Source organism: Patagioenas fasciata, unplaced genomic scaffold (assembly GCF_037038585.1).
Source record: "Patagioenas fasciata isolate bPatFas1 unplaced genomic scaffold, bPatFas1.hap1 Unplaced_3, whole genome shotgun sequence".
NCBI lineage: Eukaryota > Metazoa > Chordata > Aves > Columbiformes > Columbidae > Patagioenas > Patagioenas fasciata.
This window is the reverse complement of record NW_027288732.1, coordinates 2,038,984-2,065,704: the sequence shown is the minus strand read 5'-3', so window position 1 is coordinate 2,065,704 and position 26,721 is coordinate 2,038,984.

The window sequence follows — 26,721 nt, the reverse complement described above, 5'->3', positions numbered from 1 at the left end:
TGAAATGATGTCATCAGGTGGGTGTTTTGGTGTAATACACTGAAAACCAGAGCAGAAATGCTGAAATATTCCCATGATATGCATGGTCTCTGCACCAAACCACCATGTCTCAGCCTAAGTATGTCTGCCGCTTGTTCTTTTGTACTGCCAGCTGATTGTGGAAGTACAGTATAAAAACCATCTTTATGGAGAGATCTTTCTGGTTTAGGCTTAGTCTAAGTGTCTCAAGTAGCCGGGGCTTTTGTTTGGGCCTAATCCATATGGTCTGATGGCTTTCCTCTCATCTCAAGATGAATGTGGTAGAAAATATAAATCAAAGAAACGTCCTTTGGCCTAGCCTTGCCTTGCCTTGCCTTATTTCCTTCTCATCCTGTTCTCTGTCCCAGCCTCTCTCACTAAGCCCTCGTCTGGCTGCATGTCTCTTCTTTCCTCCCTCCTTTTCTCAAACTCTCCTGCTTCCTGGCTTTCGTCTTTCAATTCCTCCATTTCAGTCCTGCAGCCCGGCACTACTTTTTCCTCTTGCCTCCCTTGGGCCTGCTCCCTTGGCTTTCTCCCTCTCTTCCATATCCTTCTTCCCGACATGTCTCTTGGAGACTTTTGGCCACTTTGGAGCCAAGTCTGGGCATGTTTTGGAAAATTTTCAGAGGCCTCGCTGGTGACAGGGGGGACAGCAGGCAGTGACAGGCCCGGGGCTGACAGGCTCCCCCTCCCCTAGCGGGCGCTCGGCTGCCACACCCAGCTGACGTAGAACCTTTGTCACAATGCCCGCTACCGTGGTGAGGATGCGGGCACTCTGCAGGTGACAGGGACCCAGCAGGACTTGCTGTCAGCTCAGCAATTGCTCAGTTCCCCAAAGAAGCTGAATTCTGCAAATTGCTGCTTTTGCTCTTGAAATGATGTCATCAGGTGGGTGTTTTGGTGTAATACACTGAAAACCAGAGCAGAAATGCTGAAATATTCCCATGATATGCATGGTCTCTGCACCAAACCACCATGTCTCAGCCTAAGTATGTCTGCCGCTTGTTCTTTTGTACTGCCAGCTGATTGTGGAAGTACAGTATAAAAACCATCTTTATGGAGAGATCTTTCTGGTTTAGGCTTAGTCTAAGTGTCTCAAGTAGCCGGGGCTTTTGTTTGGGCCTAATCCATATGGTCTGATGGCTTTCCTCTCATCTCAAGATGAATGTGGTAGAAAATATAAATCAAAGAAACGTCCTTTGGCCTAGCCTTGCCTTGCCTTATTTCCTTCTCATTCTGTTCTCTGTCCCAGCCTCTCTCACTAACCCCTCGTCTGGCTGCATGTCTCTTCTTTCCTCTCTCCTTTTCTCTAACTCTCCTGCTTCCTGGCTTTCGTCTTTCAATTCCTCCATTTCAGTCCTGCAGCCCGGCACTACTTTTTTCTCTTGCCTCCCTTTGGCCTGCTCCCTTGGCTTTCTCCCTCTCTTCCATATCCTTCTTCCCGACTTGACTCTTGGAGACTTTTGGCCACTTTGGACCCAAGTCTGGGCATGTTTTGGAAACTTTTCAGAGGCCTCGCTGGTGACAGGGGGGACAGCAGGCAGTGACAGGCCCGGGGCTGACAGGCTCCCCCTCCCCTAGCGGGCGCTCGGCTGCCACACCCAGCTGACGTAGAACCTTTGTCACAATGCCCGCTACCGTGGTGAGGATGCGGGCACTCTGCAGGTGACAGGGACCCAGCAGGACTTGCTGTCAGCTCAGCAATTGCTCAGTTCCCCAAAGAAGCTGAATTCTGCAAATTGCTGCTTTTGCTCTTGAAATGATGTCATCAGGTGGGTGTTTTGGTGTAATACACTGAAAACCAGAGCAGAAATGCTGAAATATTCCCATGATATGCATGGTCTCTGCACCAAACCACCATGTCTCAGCCTAAGTATGTCTGCCGCTTGTTCTTTTGTACTGCCAGCTGATTGTGGAAGTACAGTATAAAAACCATCTTTATGGAGAGATCTTTCTGGTTTAGGCTTAGTCTAAGTGTCTCAAGTAGCCGGGGCTTTTGTTTGGGCCTAATCCATATGGTCTGATGGCTTTCCTCTCATCTCAAGATGAATGTGGTAGAAAATATAAATCAAAGAAACGTCCTTTGGCCTAGCCTTGCCTTGCCTTGCCTTATTTCCTTCTCATCCTGTTCTCTGTCCCAGCCTCTCTCACTAAGCCCTCGTCTGGCTGCATGTCTCTTCTTTCCTCCCTCCTTTTCTCAAACTCTCCTGCTTCCTGGCTTTCGTCTTTCAATTCCTCCATTTCAGTCCTGCAGCCCGGCACTACTTTTTCCTCTTGCCTCCCTTGGGCCTGCTCCCTTGGCTTTCTCCCTCTCTTCCATATCCTTCTTCCCGACATGTCTCTTGGAGACTTTTGGCCACTTTGGAGCCAAGTCTGGGGATGTTTTGGAAACTTTTCAGAGGCCTCGCTGGTGACAGGGGGGACAGCAGGCAGTGACAGGCCCGGGGCTGACAGGCTCCCCCTCCCCTAGCGGGCGCTCGGCTGCCACACCCAGCTGACATAGAACCTTTGTCACAATGCCCGCTACCGTGGTGAGGATGCGGGCACTCTGCAGGTGACAGGGACCCAGCAGGACTTGCTGTCAGCTCAGCAATTGCTCAGTTCCCCAAAGAAGCTGAATTCTGCAAATTGCTGCTTTTGCTCTTGAAATGATGTCATCAGGTGGGTGTTTTGGTGTAATACACTGAAAACCAGAGCAGAAATGCTGAAATATTCCCATGATATGCATGGTCTCTGCACCAAACCACCATGTCTCAGCCTAAGTATGTCTGCCGCTTGTTCTTTTGTACTGCCAGCTGATTGTGGAAGTACAGTATAAAAACCATCTTTATGGAGAGATCTTTCTGGTTTAGGCTTAGTCTAAGTGTCTCAAGTAGCCGGGGCTTTTGTTTGGGCCTAATCCATAACGTCTGATGGCTTTCCTCTCATCGCAAGATGAATGTGGTAGAAAATATAAATCAAAGAAACATCCTTTGGCCTAGCCTTGCCTTGCCTTGCCTTATTTCCTTCTCATCCTGTTCTCTGTCCCAGCCTCTCTCACTAAGCCGTCGTCTGGCTGCATGTCTCTTCTTTCCTCTCTCCTTTTCTCAAACTCTCCTGCTTCCTGGCTTTCGTCTTTCAATTCCTCCATTTCAGTCCTGCAGCCCGGCACTACTTTTTCCTCTTGCCTCCCTTTGGCCTGCTCCCTTGGCTTTCTCCCTCTCTTCCATATCCTTCTTCCCGACTTGTCTCTTGGAGACTTTTGGCCACTTTGGAGCCAAGTCTGGGGATGTTTTGGAAACTTTTCAGAGGCCTCGCTGGTGACAGGGGGGACAGCAGGCAGTGACAGGCCCGGGCCTGACAGGCTCCCCCTCCCCTTGCGGGCGCTGGGCTGCCACACCCAGCTGACATAGAACCTTTGTCACAATGCCCGCTACCGTGGTGAGGATGCGGGCACTCTGCAGGTGACAGGGACCCAGCAGGACTTGCTGTCAGCTCAGCAATTGCTCAGTTCCCCAAAGAAGCTGAATTCTGCAAATTGCTGCTTTTACTCTTGAAATGATGTCATCAGGTGGGTGTTTTGGTGTAATACACTGAAAACCAGAGCAGAAATGCTGAAATATTCCCATGATATGCATGGTCTCTGCACCAAACCACCATGTCTCAGCCTAAGTATGTCTGCCGCTTGTTCTTTTGTACTGCCAGCTGATTGTGGAAGTACAGTATAAAAACCATCTTTATGGAGAGATCTTTCTGGTTTAGGCTTAGTCTAAGTGTCTCAAGTAGCCGGGGCTTTTGTTTGGGCCTAATCCATATGGTCTGATGGCTTTCCTCTCATCTCAAGATGAATGTGGTAGAAAATATAAATCAAAGAAACGTCCTTTGGCCTAGCCTTGCCTTGCCTTGCCTTATTTCCTTCTCATCCTGTTCTCTGTCCCAGCCTCTCTCACTAAGCCCTCGTCTGGCTGCATGTCTCTTCTTTCCTCCCTCCTTTTCTCAAACTCTCCTGCTTCCTGGCTTTCGTCTTTCAATTCCTCCATTTCAGTCCTGCAGCCCGGCACTACTTTTTCCTCTTGCCTCCCTTGGGCCTGCTCCCTTGGCTTTCTCCCTCTCTTCCATATCCTTCTTCCCGACATGTCTCTTGGAGACTTTTGGCCACTTTGGAGCCAAGTCTGGGCATGTTTTGGAAAATTTTCAGAGGCCTCGCTGGTGACAGGGGGGACAGCAGGCAGTGACAGGCCCGGGGCTGACAGGCTCCCCCTCCCCTAGCGGGCGCTCGGCTGCCACACCCAGCTGACGTAGAACCTTTGTCACAATGCCCGCTACCGTGGTGAGGATGCGGGCACTCTGCAGGTGACAGGGACCCAGCAGGACTTGCTGTCAGCTCAGCAATTGCTCAGTTCCCCAAAGAAGCTGAATTCTGCAAATTGCTGCTTTTGCTCTTGAAATGATGTCATCAGGTGGGTGTTTTGGTGTAATACACTGAAAACCAGAGCAGAAATGCTGAAATATTCCCATGATATGCATGGTCTCTGCACCAAACCACCATGTCTCAGCCTAAGTATGTCTGCCGCTTGTTCTTTTGTACTGCCAGCTGATTGTGGAAGTACAGTATAAAAACCATCTTTATGGAGAGATCTTTCTGGTTTAGGCTTAGTCTAAGTGTCTCAAGTAGCCGGGGCTTTTGTTTGGGCCTAATCCATATGGTCTGATGGCTTTCCTCTCATCTCAAGATGAATGTGGTAGAAAATATAAATCAAAGAAACGTCCTTTGGCCTAGCCTTGCCTTGCCTTATTTCCTTCTCATTCTGTTCTCTGTCCCAGCCTCTCTCACTAACCCCTCGTCTGGCTGCATGTCTCTTCTTTCCTCTCTCCTTTTCTCTAACTCTCCTGCTTCCTGGCTTTCGTCTTTCAATTCCTCCATTTCAGTCCTGCAGCCCGGCACTACTTTTTTCTCTTGCCTCCCTTTGGCCTGCTCCCTTGGCTTTCTCCCTCTCTTCCATATCCTTCTTCCCGACTTGACTCTTGGAGACTTTTGGCCACTTTGGACCCAAGTCTGGGCATGTTTTGGAAACTTTTCAGAGGCCTCGCTGGTGACAGGGGGGACAGCAGGCAGTGACAGGCCCGGGGCTGACAGGCTCCCCCTCCCCTAGCGGGCGCTCGGCTGCCACACCCAGCTGACGTAGAACCTTTGTCACAATGCCCGCTACCGTGGTGAGGATGCGGGCACTCTGCAGGTGACAGGGACCCAGCAGGACTTGCTGTCAGCTCAGCAATTGCTCAGTTCCCCAAAGAAGCTGAATTCTGCAAATTGCTGCTTTTGCTCTTGAAATGATGTCATCAGGTGGGTGTTTTGGTGTAATACACTGAAAACCAGAGCAGAAATGCTGAAATATTCCCATGATATGCATGGTCTCTGCACCAAACCACCATGTCTCAGCCTAAGTATGTCTGCCGCTTGTTCTTTTGTACTGCCAGCTGATTGTGGAAGTACAGTATAAAAACCATCTTTATGGAGAGATCTTTCTGGTTTAGGCTTAGTCTAAGTGTCTCAAGTAGCCGGGGCTTTTGTTTGGGCCTAATCCATATGGTCTGATGGCTTTCCTCTCATCTCAAGATGAATGTGGTAGAAAATATAAATCAAAGAAACGTCCTTTGGCCTAGCCTTGCCTTGCCTTGCCTTATTTCCTTCTCATCCTGTTCTCTGTCCCAGCCTCTCTCACTAAGCCCTCGTCTGGCTGCATGTCTCTTCTTTCCTCCCTCCTTTTCTCAAACTCTCCTGCTTCCTGGCTTTCGTCTTTCAATTCCTCCATTTCAGTCCTGCAGCCCGGCACTACTTTTTCCTCTTGCCTCCCTTGGGCCTGCTCCCTTGGCTTTCTCCCTCTCTTCCATATCCTTCTTCCCGACATGTCTCTTGGAGACTTTTGGCCACTTTGGAGCCAAGTCTGGGGATGTTTTGGAAACTTTTCAGAGGCCTCGCTGGTGACAGGGGGGACAGCAGGCAGTGACAGGCCCGGGGCTGACAGGCTCCCCCTCCCCTAGCGGGCGCTCGGCTGCCACACCCAGCTGACATAGAACCTTTGTCACAATGCCCGCTACCGTGGTGAGGATGCGGGCACTCTGCAGGTGACAGGGACCCAGCAGGACTTGCTGTCAGCTCAGCAATTGCTCAGTTCCCCAAAGAAGCTGAATTCTGCAAATTGCTGCTTTTGCTCTTGAAATGATGTCATCAGGTGGGTGTTTTGGTGTAATACACTGAAAACCAGAGCAGAAATGCTGAAATATTCCCATGATATGCATGGTCTCTGCACCAAACCACCATGTCTCAGCCTAAGTATGTCTGCCGCTTGTTCTTTTGTACTGCCAGCTGATTGTGGAAGTACAGTATAAAAACCATCTTTATGGAGAGATCTTTCTGGTTTAGGCTTAGTCTAAGTGTCTCAAGTAGCCGGGGCTTTTGTTTGGGCCTAATCCATAACGTCTGATGGCTTTCCTCTCATCGCAAGATGAATGTGGTAGAAAATATAAATCAAAGAAACATCCTTTGGCCTAGCCTTGCCTTGCCTTGCCTTATTTCCTTCTCATCCTGTTCTCTGTCCCAGCCTCTCTCACTAAGCCGTCGTCTGGCTGCATGTCTCTTCTTTCCTCTCTCCTTTTCTCAAACTCTCCTGCTTCCTGGCTTTCGTCTTTCAATTCCTCCATTTCAGTCCTGCAGCCCGGCACTACTTTTTCCTCTTGCCTCCCTTTGGCCTGCTCCCTTGGCTTTCTCCCTCTCTTCCATATCCTTCTTCCCGACTTGTCTCTTGGAGACTTTTGGCCACTTTGGAGCCAAGTCTGGGGATGTTTTGGAAACTTTTCAGAGGCCTCGCTGGTGACAGGGGGGACAGCAGGCAGTGACAGGCCCGGGGCTGACAGGCTCCCCCTCCCCTAGCGGGCGCTCGGCTGCCACACCCAGCTGACGTAGATCCTTTGTCACAATGCCCGCTACCGTGGTGAGGATGCGGGCACTCTGCAGGTGACAGGGACCCAGCAGGACTTGCTGTCAGCTCAGCAATTGCTCAGTTCCCCAAAGAAGTTGAATTTTGCAAATTGCTGCTTTGCTCTTGAAATGATGTCATCAGGTGGGTGTTTTGGTGTAATACACTGAAAACCAGAGCAGAAATGCTGAAATATTCCCATGATATGCATGGTCTCTGCACCAAACCACCATGTCTCAGCCTAAGTATGTCTGCCGCTTGTTCTTTTGTACTGCCAGCTGATTGTGGAAGTACAGTATAAAAACCATCTTTATGGAGAGATCTTTCTGGTTTAGGCTTAGTCTAAGTGTCTCAAGTAGCCGGGGCTTTTGTTTGGGCCTAATCCATATGGTCTGATGGCTTTCCTCTCATCTCAAGATGAATGTGGTAGAAAATATAAATCAAAGAAACGTCCTTTGGCCTAGCCTTGCCTTGCCTTATTTCCTTCTCATCCTGTTCTCTGTCCCAGCCTCTCTCACTAAGCCCTCGTCTGGCTGCATGTCTCTTCTTTCCTCTCTCCTTTTCTCAAACTCTTCTGCTTCCTGGCTTTCGTCTTTCAATTCCTCCATTTCAGTCCTGCAGCCCGGCACTACTATTTCCTCTTGCCTCCCTTTGGCCTGCTCCCTTGGCTTTCTCCCTCTCTTCCATATCCTTCTTCCCGACTTGTCTCTTGGAGACTTTTGGCCACTTTGGACCCAAGTCTGGGGATGTTTTGGAAACTTTTCAGAGGCTTCGCTGGTGACAGGGGGGACAGCAGGCAGTGACAGGCCCGGGGCTGACAGGCTCCCCCTCCCCTAGCGGGCGCTCGGCTGCCACACCCAGCTGACATAGAACCTTTGTCACAATGCCCGCTACCGTGGTGAGGATGCGGGCACTCTGCAGGTGACAGGGACCCAGCAGGACTTGCTGTCAGCTCAGCAATTGCTCAGTTCCCCAAAGAAGCTGAATTCTGCAAATTGCTGCTTTTGCTCTTGAAATGATGTCATCAGGTGGGTGTTTTGGTGTAATACACTGAAAACCAGAGCAGAAATGCTGAAATATTCCCATGATATGCATGGTCTCTGCACCAAACCACCATGTCTCAGCCTAAGTATGTCTGCCGCTTGTTCTTTTGTACTGCCAGCTGATTGTGGAAGTACAGTATAAAAACCATCTTTATGGAGAGATCTTTCTGGTTTAGGCTTAGTCTAAGTGTCTCAAGTAGCCGGGGCTTTTGTTTGGGCCTAATCCATAAGGTCTGATGGCTTTCCTCTCATCTCAAGATGAATGTGGTAGAAAATATAAATCAAAGAAACGTCCTTTGGCCTAGCCTTGCCTTGCCTTGCCTTATTTCCTTCTCATCCTGTTCTCTGTCCCAGCCTCTCTCACTAAGCCCTCGTCTGGCTGCATGTCTCTTCTTTCCTCTCTCCTTTTCTCAAACTCTCCTGCTTCCTGGCTTTCGTCTTTCAATTCCTCCATTTCAGTCCTGCAGCCCGGCACTACTTTTTCCTCTTGCCTCCCTTTGGCCTGCTCCCTTGGCTTTCTCCCTCTCTTCCATATCCTTCTTCCCGACTTGTCTCTTGGAGACTTTTGGCCACTTTGGACCCAAGTCTGGGGATGTTTTGGAAACTTTTCAGAGGCCTCGCTGGTGACAGGGGGGACAGCAGGCAGTGACAGGCCCGGGGCTGACAGGCTCCCCCTCCCCTAGCGGGCGCTCGGCTGCCACACCCAGCTGACATAGATCCTTTGTCACAATGCCCGCTACCGTGGTGAGGATGCGGGCACTCTGCAGGTGACAGGGACCCAGCAGGACTTGCTGTCAGCTCAGCAATTGCTCAGTTCCCCAAAGAAGTTGAATTTTGCAAATTGCTGCTTTGCTCTTGAAATGATGTCATCAGGTGGGTGTTTTGGTGTAATACACTGAAAACCAGAGCAGAAATGCTGAAATATTCCCATGATATGCATGGTCTCTGCACCAAACCACCATGTCTCAGCCTAAGTATGTCTGCCGCTTGTTCTTTTGTACTGCCAGCTGATTGTGGAAGTACAGTATAAAAACCATCTTTATGGAGAGATCTTTCTGGTTTAGGCTTAGTCTAAGTGTCTCAAGTAGCCGGGGCTTTTGTTTGGGCCTAGTCCATAAGGTCTGATGGCTTTCCTCTCATCTCAAGATGAATGTGGTAGAAAATATGAATCAAAGAAACGTCCTTTGTCCTAGCCTTGCCTTGCCTTATTTCCTTCTCATCCTGTTCTCTGTCCCAGCCTCTCTCACTAAGCCCTCGTCTGGCTGCATGTCTCTTCTTTCCTCTTTCCTTTTCTCAAACTCTCCTGCTTCCTGGCTTTTGGCTTTCAATTCTTCCATTTCAGTCCTGCAGCCCGGCACTACTTTTTTCTCTTGCCTCCCTTTGGCCTGCTCCCTTGGCTTTCTCCCTCTCTTCCATATCCTTCTTCCCGACTTGTCTCTTGGAGACTTTTGGCCACTTTGGACCCAAGTCTGGGCATGTTTTGGAAACTTTTCAGAGGCCTCGCTGGTGACACGGGGGAGAGCAGGTAGTGACAAGCCCGGGGCTGACAGGCTCCCCCTCCCCTAGCGGGCGCTCGGCTGCCACACCCAGCTGACATAGATCCTTTGTCACAATGCCCGCTACCGTGGTGAGGATGCGGGCACTCTGCAGGTGACAGGGACCCAGCAGGACTTGCTGTCAGCTCAGCAATTGCTCAGTTCCCCAAAGAAGTTGAATTTTGCAAATTGCTGCTTTGCTCTTGAAATGATGTCATCAGGTGGGTGTTTTGGTGTAATACACTGAAAACCAGAGCAGAAATGCTGAAATATTCCCATGATATGCATGGTCTCTGCACCAAACCACCATGTCTCAGCCTAAGTATGTCTGCCGCTTGTTCTTTTGTACTGCCAGCTGATTGTGGAAGTACAGTATAAAAACCATCTTTATGGAGAGATCTTTCTGGTTTAGGCTTAGTCTAAGTGTCTCAAGTAGCCGGGGCTTTTGTTTGGGCCTAGTCCATAAGGTCTGATGGCTTTCCTCTCATCGCAAGATGAATGTGGTAGAAAATATGAATCAAAGAAACGTCCTTTGGCCTAGCCTTGCCTTGCCTTATTTCCTTCTCATCCTGTTCTCTGTCCCAGCCTCTCTCACTAAGCCCTCGTCTGGCTGCATGTCTCTTCTTTCCTCTCTCCTTTTCTCAAACTCTCCTGCTTCCTGGCTTTCGTCTTTCAATTCCTCCATTTCAGTCCTGCAGCCCGGCACTAGTTTTTTCTCTTGCCTCCCTTTGGCCTGCTCCCTTGGCTTTCTCCCTCTCTTCCATATCCTTCTTCCCGACTTGTCTCTTGGAGACTTTTGGCCACTTTGGACCCAAGTCTGGGCATGTTTTGGAAACTTTTCAGAGGCCTCGCTGGTGACACGGGGGACAGCAGGCAGTGACAGGCCCGGGGCTGACAGGCTCCCCCTCCCCTAGCGGGCGATCGGCTGCCACACCCAGCTGACATAGATCCTTTGTCACAATGCCCACTACCGTGGTGAGGATGCGGGCACTCTGCAGGTGACAGGGACCCAGCAGGACTTGCTGTCAGCTCAGCAATTGCTCAGTTCCCCAAAGAAGCTGAATTCTGCAAATTGCTGCTTTTGTTCTTGAAATGATGTCATCAGGTGGGTGTTTTGGTGTAATACACTGAAAACCAGAGCAGAAATGCTGAAATATTCCCATGATATGCATGGTCTCTGCACCAAACCACCATGTCTCAGCCTAAGTATGTCTGCCGCTTGTTCTTTTGTACTGCCAGCTGATTGTGGAAGTACAGTATAAAAACCATCTTTATGGAGAGATCTTTCTGGTTTAGGCTTAGTCTAAGTGTCTCAAGTAGCCGGGGCGTTTGTTTGGGCCTAATCCATATGGTCTGATGGCTTTCCTCTCATCTCAAGATGAATGTGGTAGAAAATATAAATCAAAGAAACGTCCTTTGGCCTAGCCTAGCCTTGCCTTATTTCCTTCTCATCCTGTTCTCTGTCCCAGCCTCTCTCACTAAGCCCTCGTCTGGCTGCATGTCTCTTCTTTCCTCTCTCCTTTTCTCAAACTCTCCTGCTTCCTGGCTTTCGGCTTTCAATTCTTCCATTTCAGTCCTGCAGCCCGGCACTACTTTTTTCTCTTGCCTCCCTTTGGCCTGCTCCCTTGGCTTTCTCCCTCTCTTCCATATCCTTCTTCCCGACTTGTCTCTTGGAGACTTTTGGCCACTTTGGACCCAAGTCTGGGGATGTTTTGGAAACTTTTCAGAGGCCTCGCTGGTGACACGGGGGACAGCAGGTAGTGACAAGCCCGGGGCTGACAGGCTCCCCCTCCCCTAGCGGACGCTCGGCTGCCACACCCAGCTGACGTAGAACCTTTGTCACAATGCCCGCTACCGTGGTGAGGATGCGGGCACTCTGCAGGTGACAGGGACCCAGCAGGACTTGCTGTCAGCTCAGCAATTGCTCAGTTCCCCAAAGAAGCTGAATTCTGCAAATTGCTGCTTTTGCTCTTGAAATGATGTCATCAGGTGGGTGTTTTGGTGTAATACACTGAAAACCAGAGCAGAAATGCTGAACTATTCCCATGATATGCATGGTCTCTGCACCAAACCACCATGTCTCAGCCTAAGTATGTCTGCCGCTTGTTCTTTTGTACTGCCAGCTGATTGTGGAAGTACAGTATAAAAACCATCTTTATGGAGAGATCTTTCTGGTTTAGGCTTAGTCTAAGTGTCTCAAGTAGCCGGGGCTTTTGTTTGGGCCTAATCCATATGGTCTGATGGCTTTCCTCTCATCTCAAGATGAATGTGGTAGAAAATATAAATCAAAGAAACGTCCTTTGGCCTAGCCTTGCCTTGCCTTATTTCCTTCTCATCCTGTTCTCTGTCCCAGCCTCTCTCACTAAGCCCTCGTCTGGCTGCATGTCTCTTCTTTCCTCTCTCCTTTTCTCAAACTCTCCTGCTTCCTGGCTTTCGTCTTTCAATTCCTCCATTTCAGTCCTGCAGCCCGGCACTACTTTTTTCTCTTGCCTCCCTTTGGCCTGCTCCCTTGGCTTTCTCCCTCTCTTCCATATCCTTCTTCCCGACTTGTCTCTTGGAGACTTTTGGCCACTTTGGAGCCAAGTCTGGGCATGTTTTGGAAACTTTTCAGAGGCCTCGCTGGTGACAGGGGGGACAGCAGGCAGTGACAGGCCCGGGGCTGACAGGCTCCCCCTCCCCTAGCGGGCGCTCGGCTGCCACACCCAGCTGACGTAGAACCTTTGTCACAATGCCCGCTACCGTGGTGAGGATGCGGGCACTCTGCAGGTGACAGGGACCCAGCAGGACTTGCTGTCAGCTCAGCAATTGCTCAGTTCCCCTAAGAAGCTGAATTCTGCAAATTGCTGCTTTTGCTCTTGAAATGATGTCATCAGGTGGGTGTTTTGGTGTAATACACTGAAAACCAGAGCAGAAATGCTGAAATATTCCCATGATATGCATGGTCTCTGCACCAAACCACCATGTCTCAGCCTAAGTATGTCTGCCGCTTGTTCTTTTGTACTGACAGAATATTGTGGAAGTACAGTATAAAAACCATCTTTATGGAGAGATCTTTCTGGTTTAGGCTTAGTCTAAGTGTCTCAAGTAGCCGGGGCTTTTGTTTGGGCCTAATCCATATGGTCTGATGGCTTTCCTCTCATCTCAAGATGAATGTGGTAGAAAATATAAATCAAAGAAACGTCCTTTGGCCTAGCCTTGCCTTGCCTTATTTCCTTCTCATCCTGTTCTCTGTCCCAGCCTCTCTCACTAAGCCCTCGTCTGGCTGCATGAAGCTGAATTCTGCAAATTGCTGCTTTTGCTCTTGAAATGCAATCACACAGCACCTCCAGGATGGACCAGGGATCAGACCCAGCCAGCATGGGTTTAGGAGGGGCAGGTCCTGTCTGACCAACCTGATTTCCTTTTATGATCAGGTGACCCACCTAGTGGATGAGGGGAAAGCTGTATATGTGATCTATCTAGACTTCAGCAAAGCCTTTGACACTGTCTCCCATAATATACTCCTTCAAAAGCTGATAGCCCATGGCTTGGACAAGTGCAGTCTCTGCTGGGTTAAGAACTGGCTGGAGGGCCGGGCCCAGAGAGTGCTGGTAAATGGGGCTGCATCTAGCTGGCGGCCAGTCACTAGTGGTGTCCCCCAGGGGTCAGTGTTGGGTCCAGTCCTGTTTAACATCTTTATTGATGATTTAGATGAGGGGATTGAGACCACCATCAGCAAATTTGCTGATGACACCAAGTTGGGGGGCAGTGTCGACCTGCTGGAAGGCAGGAGGGCTCTGCAAAGAGATCTGGATAGACTGGAAAAATGGGCTGATTCCAATGGGATGAAGTTCAACAAGGCCAAGTGCCGGGTCCTGCACTTTGGCCACAACAACCCCCTTCAGCGCTACAGGCTGGGCACAGAGTGGCTGGAGAGCAGCCAGACAGAAAGGGACCTGGGGGTACTGATTGACAGCAAGCTCAACATGAGCCAACAGTGTGCCCAGGTGGCCAAGAAGGCCAATGGTATCCTGGCCTGTATCAAAAATAGTGTGGTCAGCAGGACAAGGGAAGTGATCCTTCCCCTGTACTCTGCATTGGTGAGGCCACACCTGGAGTATTGTGTTCAGTTCTGGGCCCGCAGTTCAGGAAAGATATTGAGGTGCTGGAGCGGGTCCAGAGAAGAGCAACAAGACTGGTGAAGGGACTTGAGCACATGACCTATGGTGAGAGGCTGAGGGCGCTGGGGTTGTTCAGCCTGGAGAAGAGGAGGCTTAGAGGTGACCTCATCACTCTCTATAACTACCTGAAGGGAAGTTATAGTCAGGTGGGAACTGGTCTCTTCTCCCAGGCAGTTAGCAATAGGACAAGGGGACATGGGCTTAAACTCTGCCAGGGGAAGTTTAGGCTGGATATTAGGAAGAAGTTCTTTACGGAAAGAGTGATCAGGCATTGGAATGGCCTGCCTAGGGAGGTGGTGGACTCACCGTCCCTGGAGGTTTTTAAACTGAGATTGGACATGGCTCTTAGTGCCATGATCTAGTAAATGGGCTGAAGTTGGACCAAGGGTTGGACTTGATGATCTCTGAGGTCTTTTCCAACCTAGCCAATTCTGTGTAAATTCTGTAGTAAATGATGTCATCAGGTGGGTGTTTTGGTGTAATACACTGAAAACCAGAGCAGAAATGCTGAAATATTCCCATGATATGCATGGTCTCTGCATCAAACCACCATGTCTCAGCCTAAGTATGTCTGCCGCTTGTTCTTTTGTACTGCCAGCTGATTGTGGAAGTACAGTATAAAAACCATCTTTATGGAGAGATCTTTCTGGTTTAGGCTTAGTCTAAGTGTCTCAAGTAGCCGGGGCTTTTGTTTGGGCCTAATCCATAACGTCTGATGGCTTTCCTCTCATCTCAAGATGAATGTGGTAGAAAATATGAATCAAAGAAACGTCCTTTGGCCTAGCCTTGCCTTGCCTTATTTCCTTCTCATCCTGTTCTCTGTCCCAGCCTCTCTCACTAAGCCCTCGTCTGGCTGCATGTCTCTTCTTTCCTCTCTCCTTTTCTCAAACTCTCCTGCTTCCTGGCTTTCGTCTTTCAATTCCTCCATTTCAGTCCTGCAGCCCGGCACTACTTTTTCCTCTTGCCTCCCTTTGGCCTGCTCCCTTGGCTTTCTCCCTCTCTTCCATATCCTTCTTCTCGACTTGTCTCTTGGAGACTTTTGGCCACTTTGGACCCAAGTCTGGGCACGTTTTGAAAACTTTTCAGAGGCCTCGCTGGTGACAGGGGGGACAGCAGGCAGTGACAGGCCCGGGGCTGACAGGCTCCCCCTCCCCTAGCGGGCGCTCGGCTGCCACACCCAGCTGACGTAGAACCTTTGTCACAATGCCCGCTACCGTGGTGAGGATGCGGGCACTCTGCAGGTGACAGGGACCCAGCAGGACTTGCTGTCAGCTCAGCAATTGCTCAGTTCCCCAAAGAAGCTGAATTCTGCAAATTGCTGCTTTTGCTCTTGAAATGATGTCATCAGGTGGGTGTTTTGGTGTAATACACTGAAAACCAGAGCAGAAATGCTGAAATATTCCCATGATATGCATGGTCTCTGCACCAAACCACCATGTCTCAGCCTAAGTATGTCTGCCGCTTGTTCTTTTGTACTGCCAGCTGATTGTGGAAGTACAGTATAAAAACCATCTTTATGGAGAGATCTTTCTGGTTTAGGCTTAGTCTAAGTGTCTCAAGTAGCCGGGGCTTTTGTTTGGGCCTAATCCATAACGTCTGATGGCTTTCCTCTCATCTCAAGATGAATGTGGTAGAAAATATAAATCAAAGAAACATCCTTTGGCCTAGCCTTGCCTTGCCTTGCCTTATTTCCTTCTCATCCTGTTCTCTGTCCCAGCCTCTCTCACTAAGCCCTCGTCTGGCTGCATGTCTCTTCTTTCCTCTCTCCTTTTCTCAAACTCTCCTGCTTCCTGGCTTTCGTCTTTCAATTCCTCCATTTCAGTCCTGCAGCCCGGCACTACTTTTTTCTCTTGCCTCCCTTGGGCCTGCTCCCTTGGCTTTCTCCCTCTCTTCCATATCCTTCTTCCCGACTTGTCTCTTGGAGACTTTTGGCCACTTTGGACCCAAGTCTGGGCATGTTTTGGAAACTTTTCAGAGGCCTTGCTGGTGACAGGGGGGACAGCAGGCAGTGACAGGCCCGGGGCTGACAGGCTCCTCCTCCCCTAGCGGGCGCTCGGCTGCCACACCCAGCTGACGTAGAACCTTTGTCACAATGCCCGCTACCGCTGTGAGGATGCGGGCACTCTGCAGGTGACAGGGACCCAGCAGGACTTGCTGTCAGCTCAGCAATTGCTCAGTTCCCCAAAGAAGCTGAATTCTGCAAATTGCTGCTTTTACTCTTGAAATGATGTCATCAGGTGGGTGTTTTGGTGTAATACACTGAAAACCAGAGCAGAAATGCTGAAATATTCCCATGATATGCATGGTCTCTGCACCAAACCACCATGTCTCAGTCTAAGTATGTCTGCCGCTTGTTCTTTTGTACTGCCAGCTGATTGTGGAAGTACAGTATAAAAACCATCTTTATGGAGAGATCTTTCTGGTTTAGGCTTAGTCGAAGTGTCTCAAGTAGCCGGGGCTTTTGTTTGGGCCTAATCCATAACGTCTGATGGCTTTCCTCTCATCTCAAGATGAATGTGGTAGAAAATATAAATCAAAGAAACGTCCTTTGGCCTAGCCTTGCCTTGCCTTGCCTTGCCTTATTTCCTTCTCATCCTGTTCTCTGTCCCAGCCTCTCTCACTAAGCCCTCGTCTGGCTGCATGTCTCTTCTTTCCTCTCTCCTTTTCTCAAACTCTCCTGCTTCCTGGCTTTCGTCTTTCAATTCCTCCATTTCAGTCCTGCAGCCCGGCACTACTTTTTTCTCTTGCCTCCCTTGGGCCTGCTCCCTTGGCTTTCTCCCTCTCTTCCATATCCTTCTTCCCGACTTGTCTCTTGGAGACTTTTGGCCACTTTGGACCCAAGTCTGGGCATGTTTTGGAAACTTTTCAGAGGCCTCGCTGGTGACACGGGGGACAGCAGGCAGTGACAGGCCCGGGGCTGACAGGCTCCCCCTCCCCTAGCGGGCGCTCGGCTGCCACACCCAGCTGACGTAGAACCTTTGTCACAATGCCCGCTACCGTGGTGAGGATGCGGGCACTCTGCAGGTGACAGGGACCCAGCAGGACTTGCTGTCAGCTCAGCAATTGCTCAGTTCCCCAAAGAAGCTGAATTCTGCAAATTGCTGCTTTTGCTCTTGAAATGATGTCATCAGGTGGGTGTTTTGGTGTAATACACTGAAAACCAGAGCAGAAATGCTGAACTATTCCCATGATATGCATGGTCTCTGCACCAAACGACCATGTCTCAGCCTAAGTATGTCTGCCGCTTGTTCTTTTGTACTGCCAGCTGATTGTGGAAGTACAGTATAAAAACCATCTTTATGGAGAGATCTTTCTGGTTTAGGCTTAGTCGAAGTGTCTCAAGTAGCCGGGGCTTTTGTTTGGGCCTAATCCATAATGTCTGATGGCTTTCCTCTCATCGCAAGATGAATGTGGTAGAAAATATAAATCAAAGAAACATCCTTTGGCCTAGCCTTGCCTTGCCTTGCCTTATTTCCTTCTCATCCTGTTCTCTGTCCCAGCCTCTCTCACTAAGCCCTCGTCTGGCTGCATGTCTCTTCTTTCCTCTCTCCTTTTCTCAAACTCTCCTGCTTCCTGGCTTTCGTCTTTCAATTCCTCCATTTCAGTCCTGCAGCCCGGCGCTACTTTTTCCTCTTGCCTCCCTTGGGCCTGCTCCCTTGGCTTTCTCCCTCTCTTCCATATCCTTCTTCCCGACTTGTCTCTTGGAGACTTTTGGCCACTTTGGACCCAAGTCTGGGCACGTTTTGGAAACTTTTCAGAGGCCTCACTGGTGACACGGGGGACAGCAGGCAGTGACAGGCCCGGGGCTGACAGGCTCCCCCTCCCCTAGCGGGCGCTCGGCTGCCACACCCAGCTGACGTAGAACCTTTGTCACAATGCCCGCTACCGTGGTGAGGATGCGGGCACTCTGCAGGTGACAGGGACCCAGCAGGACTTGCTGTCAGCTCAGCAATTGCTCAGTTCCCCAAAGAAGCTGAATTCTGCAAATTGCTGCTTTTGCTCTTGAAATGATGTCATCAGGTGGGTGTTTTGGTGTAATACACTGAAAACCAGAGCAGAAATGCTGAAATATTCCCATGATATGCATGGTCTCTGCACCAAACCACCATGTCTCAGCCTAAGTATGTCTGCCGCTTGTTCTTTTGTACTGCCAGCTGATTGTGGAAGTACAGTATAAAAACCATCTTTATGGAGAGATCTTTCTGGTTTAGGCTTAGTCTAAGTGTCTCAAGTAGCCGGGGCTTTTGTTTGGGCCTAATCCATAACGTCTGATGGCTTTCCTCTCATCGCAAGATGAATGTGGTAGAAAATATAAATCAAAGAAACGTCCTTTGGCCTAGCCTTGCCTTGCCTTATTTCCTTCTCATCCTGTTCTCTGTCCCAGCCTCTCTCACTAAGCCCTCGTCTGGCTGCATGTCTCTTCTTTCCTCTCTCCTTTTCTCAAACTCTCCTGCTTCCTGGCTTTCGTCTTTCAATTCCTCCATTTCAGTCCTGCAGCCCGGCACTACTTTTTTCTCTTGCCTCCCTTGGGCCTGCTCCCTTGGCTTTCTCCCTCTCTTCCATATCCTTCTTCCCGACTTGTCTCTTGGAGACTTTTGGCCACTTTGGACCCAAGTCTGGGCATGTTTTGGAAACTTTTCAGAGGCCTCGCTGGTGACACGGGGGACAGCAGGCAGTGACAGGCCCGGGGCTGACAGGCTCCCCCTCCCCTAGCGGGCGCTCGGCTGCCACACCCAGCTGACGTAGAACCTTTGTCACAATGCCCGCTACCGTGGTGAGGATGCGGGCACTCTGCAGGTGACAGGGACCCAGCAGGACTTGCTGTCAGCTCAGCAATTGCTCAGTTCCCCAAAGAAGCTGAATTCTGCAAATTGCTGCTTTTGCTCTTGAAATGATGTCATCAGGTGGGTGTTTTGGTGTAATACACTGAAAACCAGAGCAGAAATGCTGAAATATTCCCATGATATGCATGGTCTCTGCACCAAACCACCATGTCTCAGCCTAAGTATGTCTGCCGCTTGTTCTTTTGTACTGCCAGCTGATTGTGGAAGTACAGTATAAAAACCATCTTTATGGAGAGATCTTTCTGGTTTAGGCTTAGTCTAAGTGTCTCAAGTAGCCGGGGCTTTTGTTTGGGCCTAGTCCATAAGGTCTGATGGCTTTCCTCTCATCGCAAGATGAATGTGGTAGAAAATATAAATCAAAGAAACATCCTTTGGCCTAGCCTTGCCTTGCCTTGCCTTATTTCCTTCTCATCCTGTTCTCTGTCCCAGCCTCTCTCACTAAGCCCTCGTCTGGCTGCATGTCTCTTCTTTCCTCTCTCCTTTTCTCAAACTCTCCTGCTTCCTGGCTTTCGTCTTTCAATTCCTCCATTTCAGTCCTGCAGCCCGGCACTACTTTTTCCTCTTGCCTCCCTTTGGCCTGCTCCCTTGGCTTTCTCCCTCTCTTCCATATCCTTCTTCCCGACTTGTCTCTTGGAGACTTTTGGCCACTTTGGACCCAAGTCTGGGGATGTTTTGGAAACTTTTCAGAGGCCTCGCTGGTGACAGGGGGGACAGCAGGCAGTGACAGGCCCGGGGCTGACAGGCTCCCCCTCCCCTAGCAGGCGCTCGGCTGCCACACCCAGCTGACATAGATCCTTTGTTCACAATGCCCACTACCGTGGTGAGGATGCGGGCACTCTGCAGGTGACAGGGACCCAGCAGGACTTGCTGTCAGCTCAGCAATTGCTCAGTTCCCCAAAGAAGCTGAATTCTGCAAATTGCTGCTTTTGCTCTTGAAATGATGTCATCAGGTGGGTGTTTTGGTGTAATACACTGAAAACCAGAGCAGAAATGCTGAAATATTCCCATGATATGCATGGTCTCTGCACCAAACCACCATGTCTCAGCCTAAGTATGTCTGCCGCTTGTTCTTTTGTACTGCCAGCTGATTGTGGAAGTACAGTATAAAAACCATCTTTATGGAGAGATCTTTCTGGTTTAGGCTTAGTCTAAGTGTCTCAAGTAGCCGGGGCTTTTGTTTGGGCCTAATCCATAACGTCTGATGGCTTTCCTCTCATCGCAAGATGAATGTGGTAGAAAATATAAATCAAAGAAACATCCTTTGGCCTAGCCTTGCCTTGCCTTGCCTTATTTCCTTCTCATCCTGTTCTCTGTCCCAGCCTCTCTCACTAAGCCCTCGTCTGGCTGCATGTCTCTTCTTTCCTCTCTCCTTTTCTCAAACTCTCCTGCTTCCTGGCTTTCGTCTTTCAATTCCTCCATTTCAGTCCTGCAGCCCGGCACTACTTTTTTCTCTTGCCTCCCTTGGGCCTGCTCCCTTGGCTTTCTCCCTCTCTTCCATATCCTTCTTCCCGACTTGTCTCTTGGAGACTTTTGGCCACTTTGGACCCAAGTCTGGGCATGTTTTGGAAACTTTTCAGAGGCCTCGCTGGTGACACGGGGGACAGCAGGCAGTGACAGGCCCGGGGCTGACAGGCTCCCCCTCCCCTAGCGGGCGCTCGGCTGCCACACCCAGCTGACGTAGAACCTTTGTCACAATGCCCGCTACCGTGGTGAGGATGCGGGCACTCTGCAGGTGACAGGGACCCAGCAGGACTTGCTGTCAGCTCAGCAATTGCTCAGTTCCCCAAAGAAGCTGAATTCTGCAAATTGCTGCTTTTGCTCTTGAAATGATGTCATCAGGTGGGTGTTTTGGTGTAATACACTGAAAACCAGAGCAGAAATGCTGAAATATTCCCATGATATGCATGGTCTCTGCACCAAACCACCATGTCTCAGCCTAAGTATGTCTGCCGCTTGTTCTTTTGTACTGCCAGCTGATTGTGGAAGTACAGTATAAAAACCATCTTTATGGAGAGATCTTTCTGGTTTAGGCTTAGTCTAAGTGTCTCAAGTAGCCGGGGCTTTTGTTTGGGCCTAATCCATAACGTCTGATGGCTTTCCTCTCATCGCAAGATGAATGTGGTAGAAAATATAAATCAAAGAAACATCCTTTGGCCTAGCCTTGCCTTGCCTTGCCTTGCCTTATTTCCTTCTCATCCTGTTCTCTGTCCCAGCCTCTCTCACTAAGCCCTCGTCTGGCTGCATGTCTCTTCTTTCCTCTCTCCTTTTCTCAAACTCTCCTGCTTCCTGGCTTTCGTCTTTCAATTCCTCCATTTCAGTCCTGCAGCCCGGCACTACTTTTTCCTCTTGCCTCCCTTGGGCCTGCTCCCTTGGCTTTCTCCCTCTCTTCCATATCCTTCTTCCCGACTTGTCTCTTGGAGACTTTTGGCCACTTTGGACCCAAGTCTGGGCATGTTTTGGAAACTTTTCAGAGGCCTCACTGGTGACACGGGGGACAGCAGGCAGTGACAGGCCCGGGGCTGACAGGCTCCCCCTCCCCTAGCGGGCGCTCGGCTGCCACACCCAGCTGACGTAGAACCTTTGTCACAATGCCCGCTACCGTGGTGAGGATGCGGGCACTCTGCAGGTGACAGGGACCCAGCAGGACTTGCTGTCAGCTCAGCAATTGCTCAGTTCCCCAAAGAAGCTGAATTCTGCAAATTGCTGCTTTGCTCTTGAAATGATGTCATCAGGTGGGTGTTTTGGTGTAATACACTGAAATCCAGAGCAGAAATGCTGAAATATTCCCATGATATGCATGGTCTCTGCACCAAACCACCATGTCTCAGCCTAAGTATGTCTGCCGCTTGTTCTTTTGTACTGACAGAATATTGTGGAAGTACAGTATAAAAACCATCTTTATGGAGAGATCTTTCTGGTTTAGGCTTAGTCTAAGTGTCTGAAGTAGCCGGGGCTTTTGTTTGGGCCTAATCCATATGGTCTGATGGCTTTCCTCTCATCTCAAGATGAATGTGGTAGAAAATATAAATCAAAGAAACGTCCTTTGGCCTAGCCTTGCCTTGCCTTATTTCCTTCTCATCCTGTTCTCTGTCCCAGCCTCTCTCACTAAGCCCTCGTCTGGCTGCATGAAGCTGAATTCTGCAAATTGCTGCTTTTGCTCTTGAAATGCAATCACACAGCACCTCCAGGATGGACCAGGGATCAGACCCAGCCAGCATGGGTTTAGGAGGGGCAGGTCCTGTCTGACCAACCTGATTTCCTTTTATGATCAGGTGACCCACCTAGTGGATGAGGGGAAAGCTGTAGATGTGATCTATCTAGACTTCAGCAAAGCCTTTGACACTGTCTCCCATAATATACTCCTTCAAAAGCTGATAGCCCATGGCTTGGACAAGTGCAGTCTCTGCTGGGTTAAGAACTGGCTGGAGGGCCGGGCCCAGAGAGTGCTGGTAAATGGGGCTGCATCTAGCTGGCGGCCAGTCACTAGTGGTGTCCCCCAGGGGTCAGTGTTGGGTCCAGTCCTGTTTAACATCTTTATTGATGATTTAGATGAGGGGATTGAGACCACCATCAGCAAATTTGCTGATGACACCAAGTTGGGGGGCAGTGTCGACCTGCTGGAAGGCAGGAGGGCTCTGCAAAGAGATCTGGATAGACTGGAAAAATGGGCTGATTCCAATGGGATGAAGTTCAACAAGGCCAAGTGCCGGGTCCTGCACTTTGGCCACAACAACCCCCTTCAGCGCTACAGGCTGGGCACAGAGTGGCTGGAGAGCAGCCAGACAGAAAGGGACCTGGGGGTACTGATTGACAGCAAGCTCAACATGAGCCAACAGTGTGCCCAGGTGGCCAAGAAGGCCAATGGTATCCTGGCCTGTATCAAAAATAGTGTGGTCAGCAGGACAAGGGAAGTGATCCTTCCCCTGTACTCTGCATTGGTGAGGCCACACCTGGAGTATTGTGTTCAGTTCTGGGCCCCTCAGTTCAGGAAAGATATTGAGGTGCTGGAGCGGGTCCAGAGAAGAGCAACAAGACTGGTGAAGGGACTTGAGCACATGACCTATGGTGAGAGGCTGAGGGAGCTGGGGTTGTTCAGCCTGGAGAAGAGGAGGCTTAGAGGTGACCTCATCACTCTCTATAACTACCTGAAGGGAAGTTATAGTCAGGTGGGAACTGGTCTCTTCTCCCAGGCAGTTAGCAATAGGACAAGGGGACATGGGCTTAAACTCTGCCAGGGGAAGTTTAGGCTGGATATTAGGAAGAAGTTCTTTACGGAAAGAGTGATCAGGCATTGGAATGGCCTGCCTAGGGAGATGGTGGACTCACCGTCCCTGGAGGTTTTTAAACTGAGATTGGACATGGCTCTTAGTGCCATGATCTAGTAAATGGGCTGAAGTTGGACCAAGGGTTGGACTTGATGATCTCTGAGGTCTTTTCCAACCTAGCCAATTCTGTGTAAATTCTGTAGTAAATGATGTCATCAGGTGGGTGTTTTGGTGTAATACACTGAAAACCAGAGCAGAAATGCTGAAATATTCCCATGATATGCATGGTCTCTGCATCAAACCACCATGTCTCAGCCTAAGTATGTCTGCCGCTTGTTCTTTTGTACTGCCAGCTGATTGTGGAAGTACAGTATAAAAACCATCTTTATGGAGAGATCTTTCTGGTTTAGGCTTAGTCTAAGTGTCTCAAGTAGCCGGGGCTTTTGTTTGGGCCTAATCCATAACGTCTGATGGCTTTCCTCTCATCTCAAGATGAATGTGGTAGAAAATATGAATCAAAGAAACGTCCTTTGGCCTAGCCTTGCCTTGCCTTATTTCCTTCTCATCCTGTTCTCTGTCCCAGCCTCTCTCACTAAGCCCTCGTCTGGCTGCATGTCTCTTCTTTCCTCTCTCCTTTTCTCAAACTCTCCTGCTTCCTGGCTTTCGTCTTTCAATTCCTCCATTTCAGTCCTGCAGCCCGGCACTACTTTTTTCTCTTGCCTCCCTTGGGCCTGCTCCCTTGGCTTTCTCCCTCTCTTCCATATCCTTCTTCTCGACTTGTCTCTTGGAGACTTTTGGCCACTTTGGACCCAAGTCTGGGCACGTTTTGAAAACTTTTCAGAGGCCTCGCTGGTGACAGGGGGGACAGCAGGCAGTGACAGGCCCGGGGCTGACAGGCTCCCCCTCCCCTAGCGGGCGCTCGGCTGCCACACCCAGCTGACGTAGAACCTTTGTCACAATGCCCGCTACCGTGGTGAGGATGCGGGCACTCTGCAGGTGACAGGGACCCAGCAGGACTTGCTGTCAGCTCAGCAATTGCTCAGTTCCCCAAAGAAGCTGAATTCTGCAAATTGCTGCTTTTGCTCTTGAAATGATGTCATCAGGTGGGTGTTTTGGTGTAATACACTGAAAACCAGAGCAGAAATGCTGAAATATTCCCATGATATGCATGGTCTCTGCACCAAACCACCATGTCTCAGCCTAAGTATGTCTGCCGCTTGTTCTTTTGTACTGCCAGCTGATTGTGGAAGTACAGTATAAAAACCATCTTTATGGAGAGATCTTTCTGGTTTAGGCTTAGTCTAAGTGTCTCAAGTAGCCGGGGCTTTTGTTTGGGCCTAATCCATAACGTCTGATGGCTTTCCTCTCATCTCAAGATGAATGTGGTAGAAAATATAAATCAAAGAAACATCCTTTGGCCTAGCCTTGCCTTGCCTTGCCTTATTTCCTTCTCATCCTGTTCTCTGTCCCAGCCTCTCTCACTAAGCCCTCGTCTGGCTGCATGTCTCTTCTTTCCTCTCTCCTTTTCTCAAACTCTCCTGCTTCCTGGCTTTCGTCTTTCAATTCCTCCATTTCAGTCCTGCAGCCCGGCACTACTTTTTTCTCTTGCCTCCCTTGGGCCTGCTCCCTTGGCTTTCTCCCTCTCTTCCATATCCTTCTTCCCGACTTGTCTCTTGGAGACTTTTGGCCACTTTGGACCCAAGTCTGGGCATGTTTTGGAAACTTTTCAGAGGCCTTGCTGGTGACAGGGGGGACAGCAGGCAGTGACAGGCCCGGGGCTGACAGGCTCCTCCTCCCCTAGCGGGCGCTCGGCTGCCACACCCAGCTGACGTAGAACCTTCGTCACAATGCCCGCTACCGCTGTGAGGATGCGGGCACTCTGCAGGTGACAGGGACCCAGCAGGACTTGCTGTCAGCTCAGCAATTGCTCAGTTCCCCAAAGAAGCTGAATTCTGCAAATTGCTGCTTTTACTCTTGAAATGATGTCATCAGGTGGGTGTTTTGGTGTAATACACTGAAAACCAGAGCAGAAATGCTGAAATATTCCCATGATATGCATGGTCTCTGCACCAAACCACCATGTCTCAGTCTAAGTATGTCTGCCGCTTGTTCTTTTGTACTGCCAGCTGATTGTGGAAGTACAGTATAAAAACCATCTTTATGGAGAGATCTTTCTGGTTTAGGCTTAGTCGAAGTGTCTCAAGTAGCCGGGGCTTTTGTTTGGGCCTAATCCATAACGTCTGATGGCTTTCCTCTCATCTCAAGATGAATGTGGTAGAAAATATAAATCAAAGAAACGTCCTTTGGCCTAGCCTTGCCTTGCCTTGCCTTGCCTTATTTCCTTCTCATCCTGTTCTCTGTCCCAGCCTCTCTCACTAAGCCCTCGTCTGGCTGCATGTCTCTTCTTTCCTCTCTCCTTTTCTCAAACTCTCCTGCTTCCTGGCTTTCGTCTTTCAATTCCTCCATTTCAGTCCTGCAGCCCGGCACTACTTTTTTCTCTTGCCTCCCTTGGGCCTGCTCCCTTGGCTTTCTCCCTCTCTTCCATATCCTTCTTCCCGACTTGTCTCTTGGAGACTTTTGGCCACTTTGGACCCAAGTCTGGGCATGTTTTGGAAACTTTTCAGAGGCCTCGCTGGTGACACGGGGGACAGCAGGCAGTGACAGGCCCGGGGCTGACAGGCTCCCCCTCCCCTAGCGGGCGCTCGGCTGCCACACCCAGCTGACGTAGAACCTTTGTCACAATGCCCGCTACCGTGGTGAGGATGCGGGCACTCTGCAGGTGACAGGGACCCAGCAGGACTTGCTGTCAGCTCAGCAATTGCTCAGTTCCCCAAAGAAGCTGAATTCTGCAAATTGCTGCTTTTGCTCTTGAAATGATGTCATCAGGTGGGTGTTTTGGTGTAATACACTGAAAACCAGAGCAGAAATGCTGAACTATTCCCATGATATGCATGGTCTCTGCACCAAACGACCATGTCTCAGCCTAAGTATGTCTGCCGCTTGTTCTTTTGTACTGCCAGCTGATTGTGGAAGTACAGTATAAAAACCATCTTTATGGAGAGATCTTTCTGGTTTAGGCTTAGTCTAAGTGTCTCAAGTAGCCGGGGCTTTTGTTTGGGCCTAATCCATAATGTCTGATGGCTTTCCTCTCATCGCAAGATGAATGTGGTAGAAAATATAAATCAAAGAAACATCCTTTGGCCTAGCCTTGCCTTGCCTTGCCTTATTTCCTTCTCATCCTGTTCTCTGTCCCAGCCTCTCTCACTAAGCCCTCGTCTGGCTGCATGTCTCTTCTTTCCTCTCTCCTTTTCTCAAACTCTCCTGCTTCCTGGCTTTCGTCTTTCAATTCCTCCATTTCAGTCCTGCAGCCCGGCGCTACTTTTTCCTCTTGCCTCCCTTGGGCCTGCTCCCTTGGCTTTCTCCCTCTCTTCCATATCCTTCTTCCCGACTTGTCTCTTGGAGACTTTTGGCCACTTTGGACCCAAGTCTGGGCACGTTTTGGAAACTTTTCAGAGGCCTCACTGGTGACACGGGGGACAGCAGGCAGTGACAGGCCCGGGGCTGACAGGCTCCCCCTCCCCTAGCGGGCGCTCGGCTGCCACACCCAGCTGACGTAGAACCTTTGTCACAATGCCCGCTACCGTGGTGAGGATGCGGGCACTCTGCAGGTGACAGGGACCCAGCAGGACTTGCTGTCAGCTCAGCAATTGCTCAGTTCCCCAAAGAAGCTGAATTCTGCAAATTGCTGCTTTTGCTCTTGAAATGATGTCATCAGGTGGGTGTTTTGGTGTAATACACTGAAAACCAGAGCAGAAATGCTGAAATATTCCCATGATATGCATGGTCTCTGCACCAAACCACCATGTCTCAGCCTAAGTATGTCTGCCGCTTGTTCTTTTG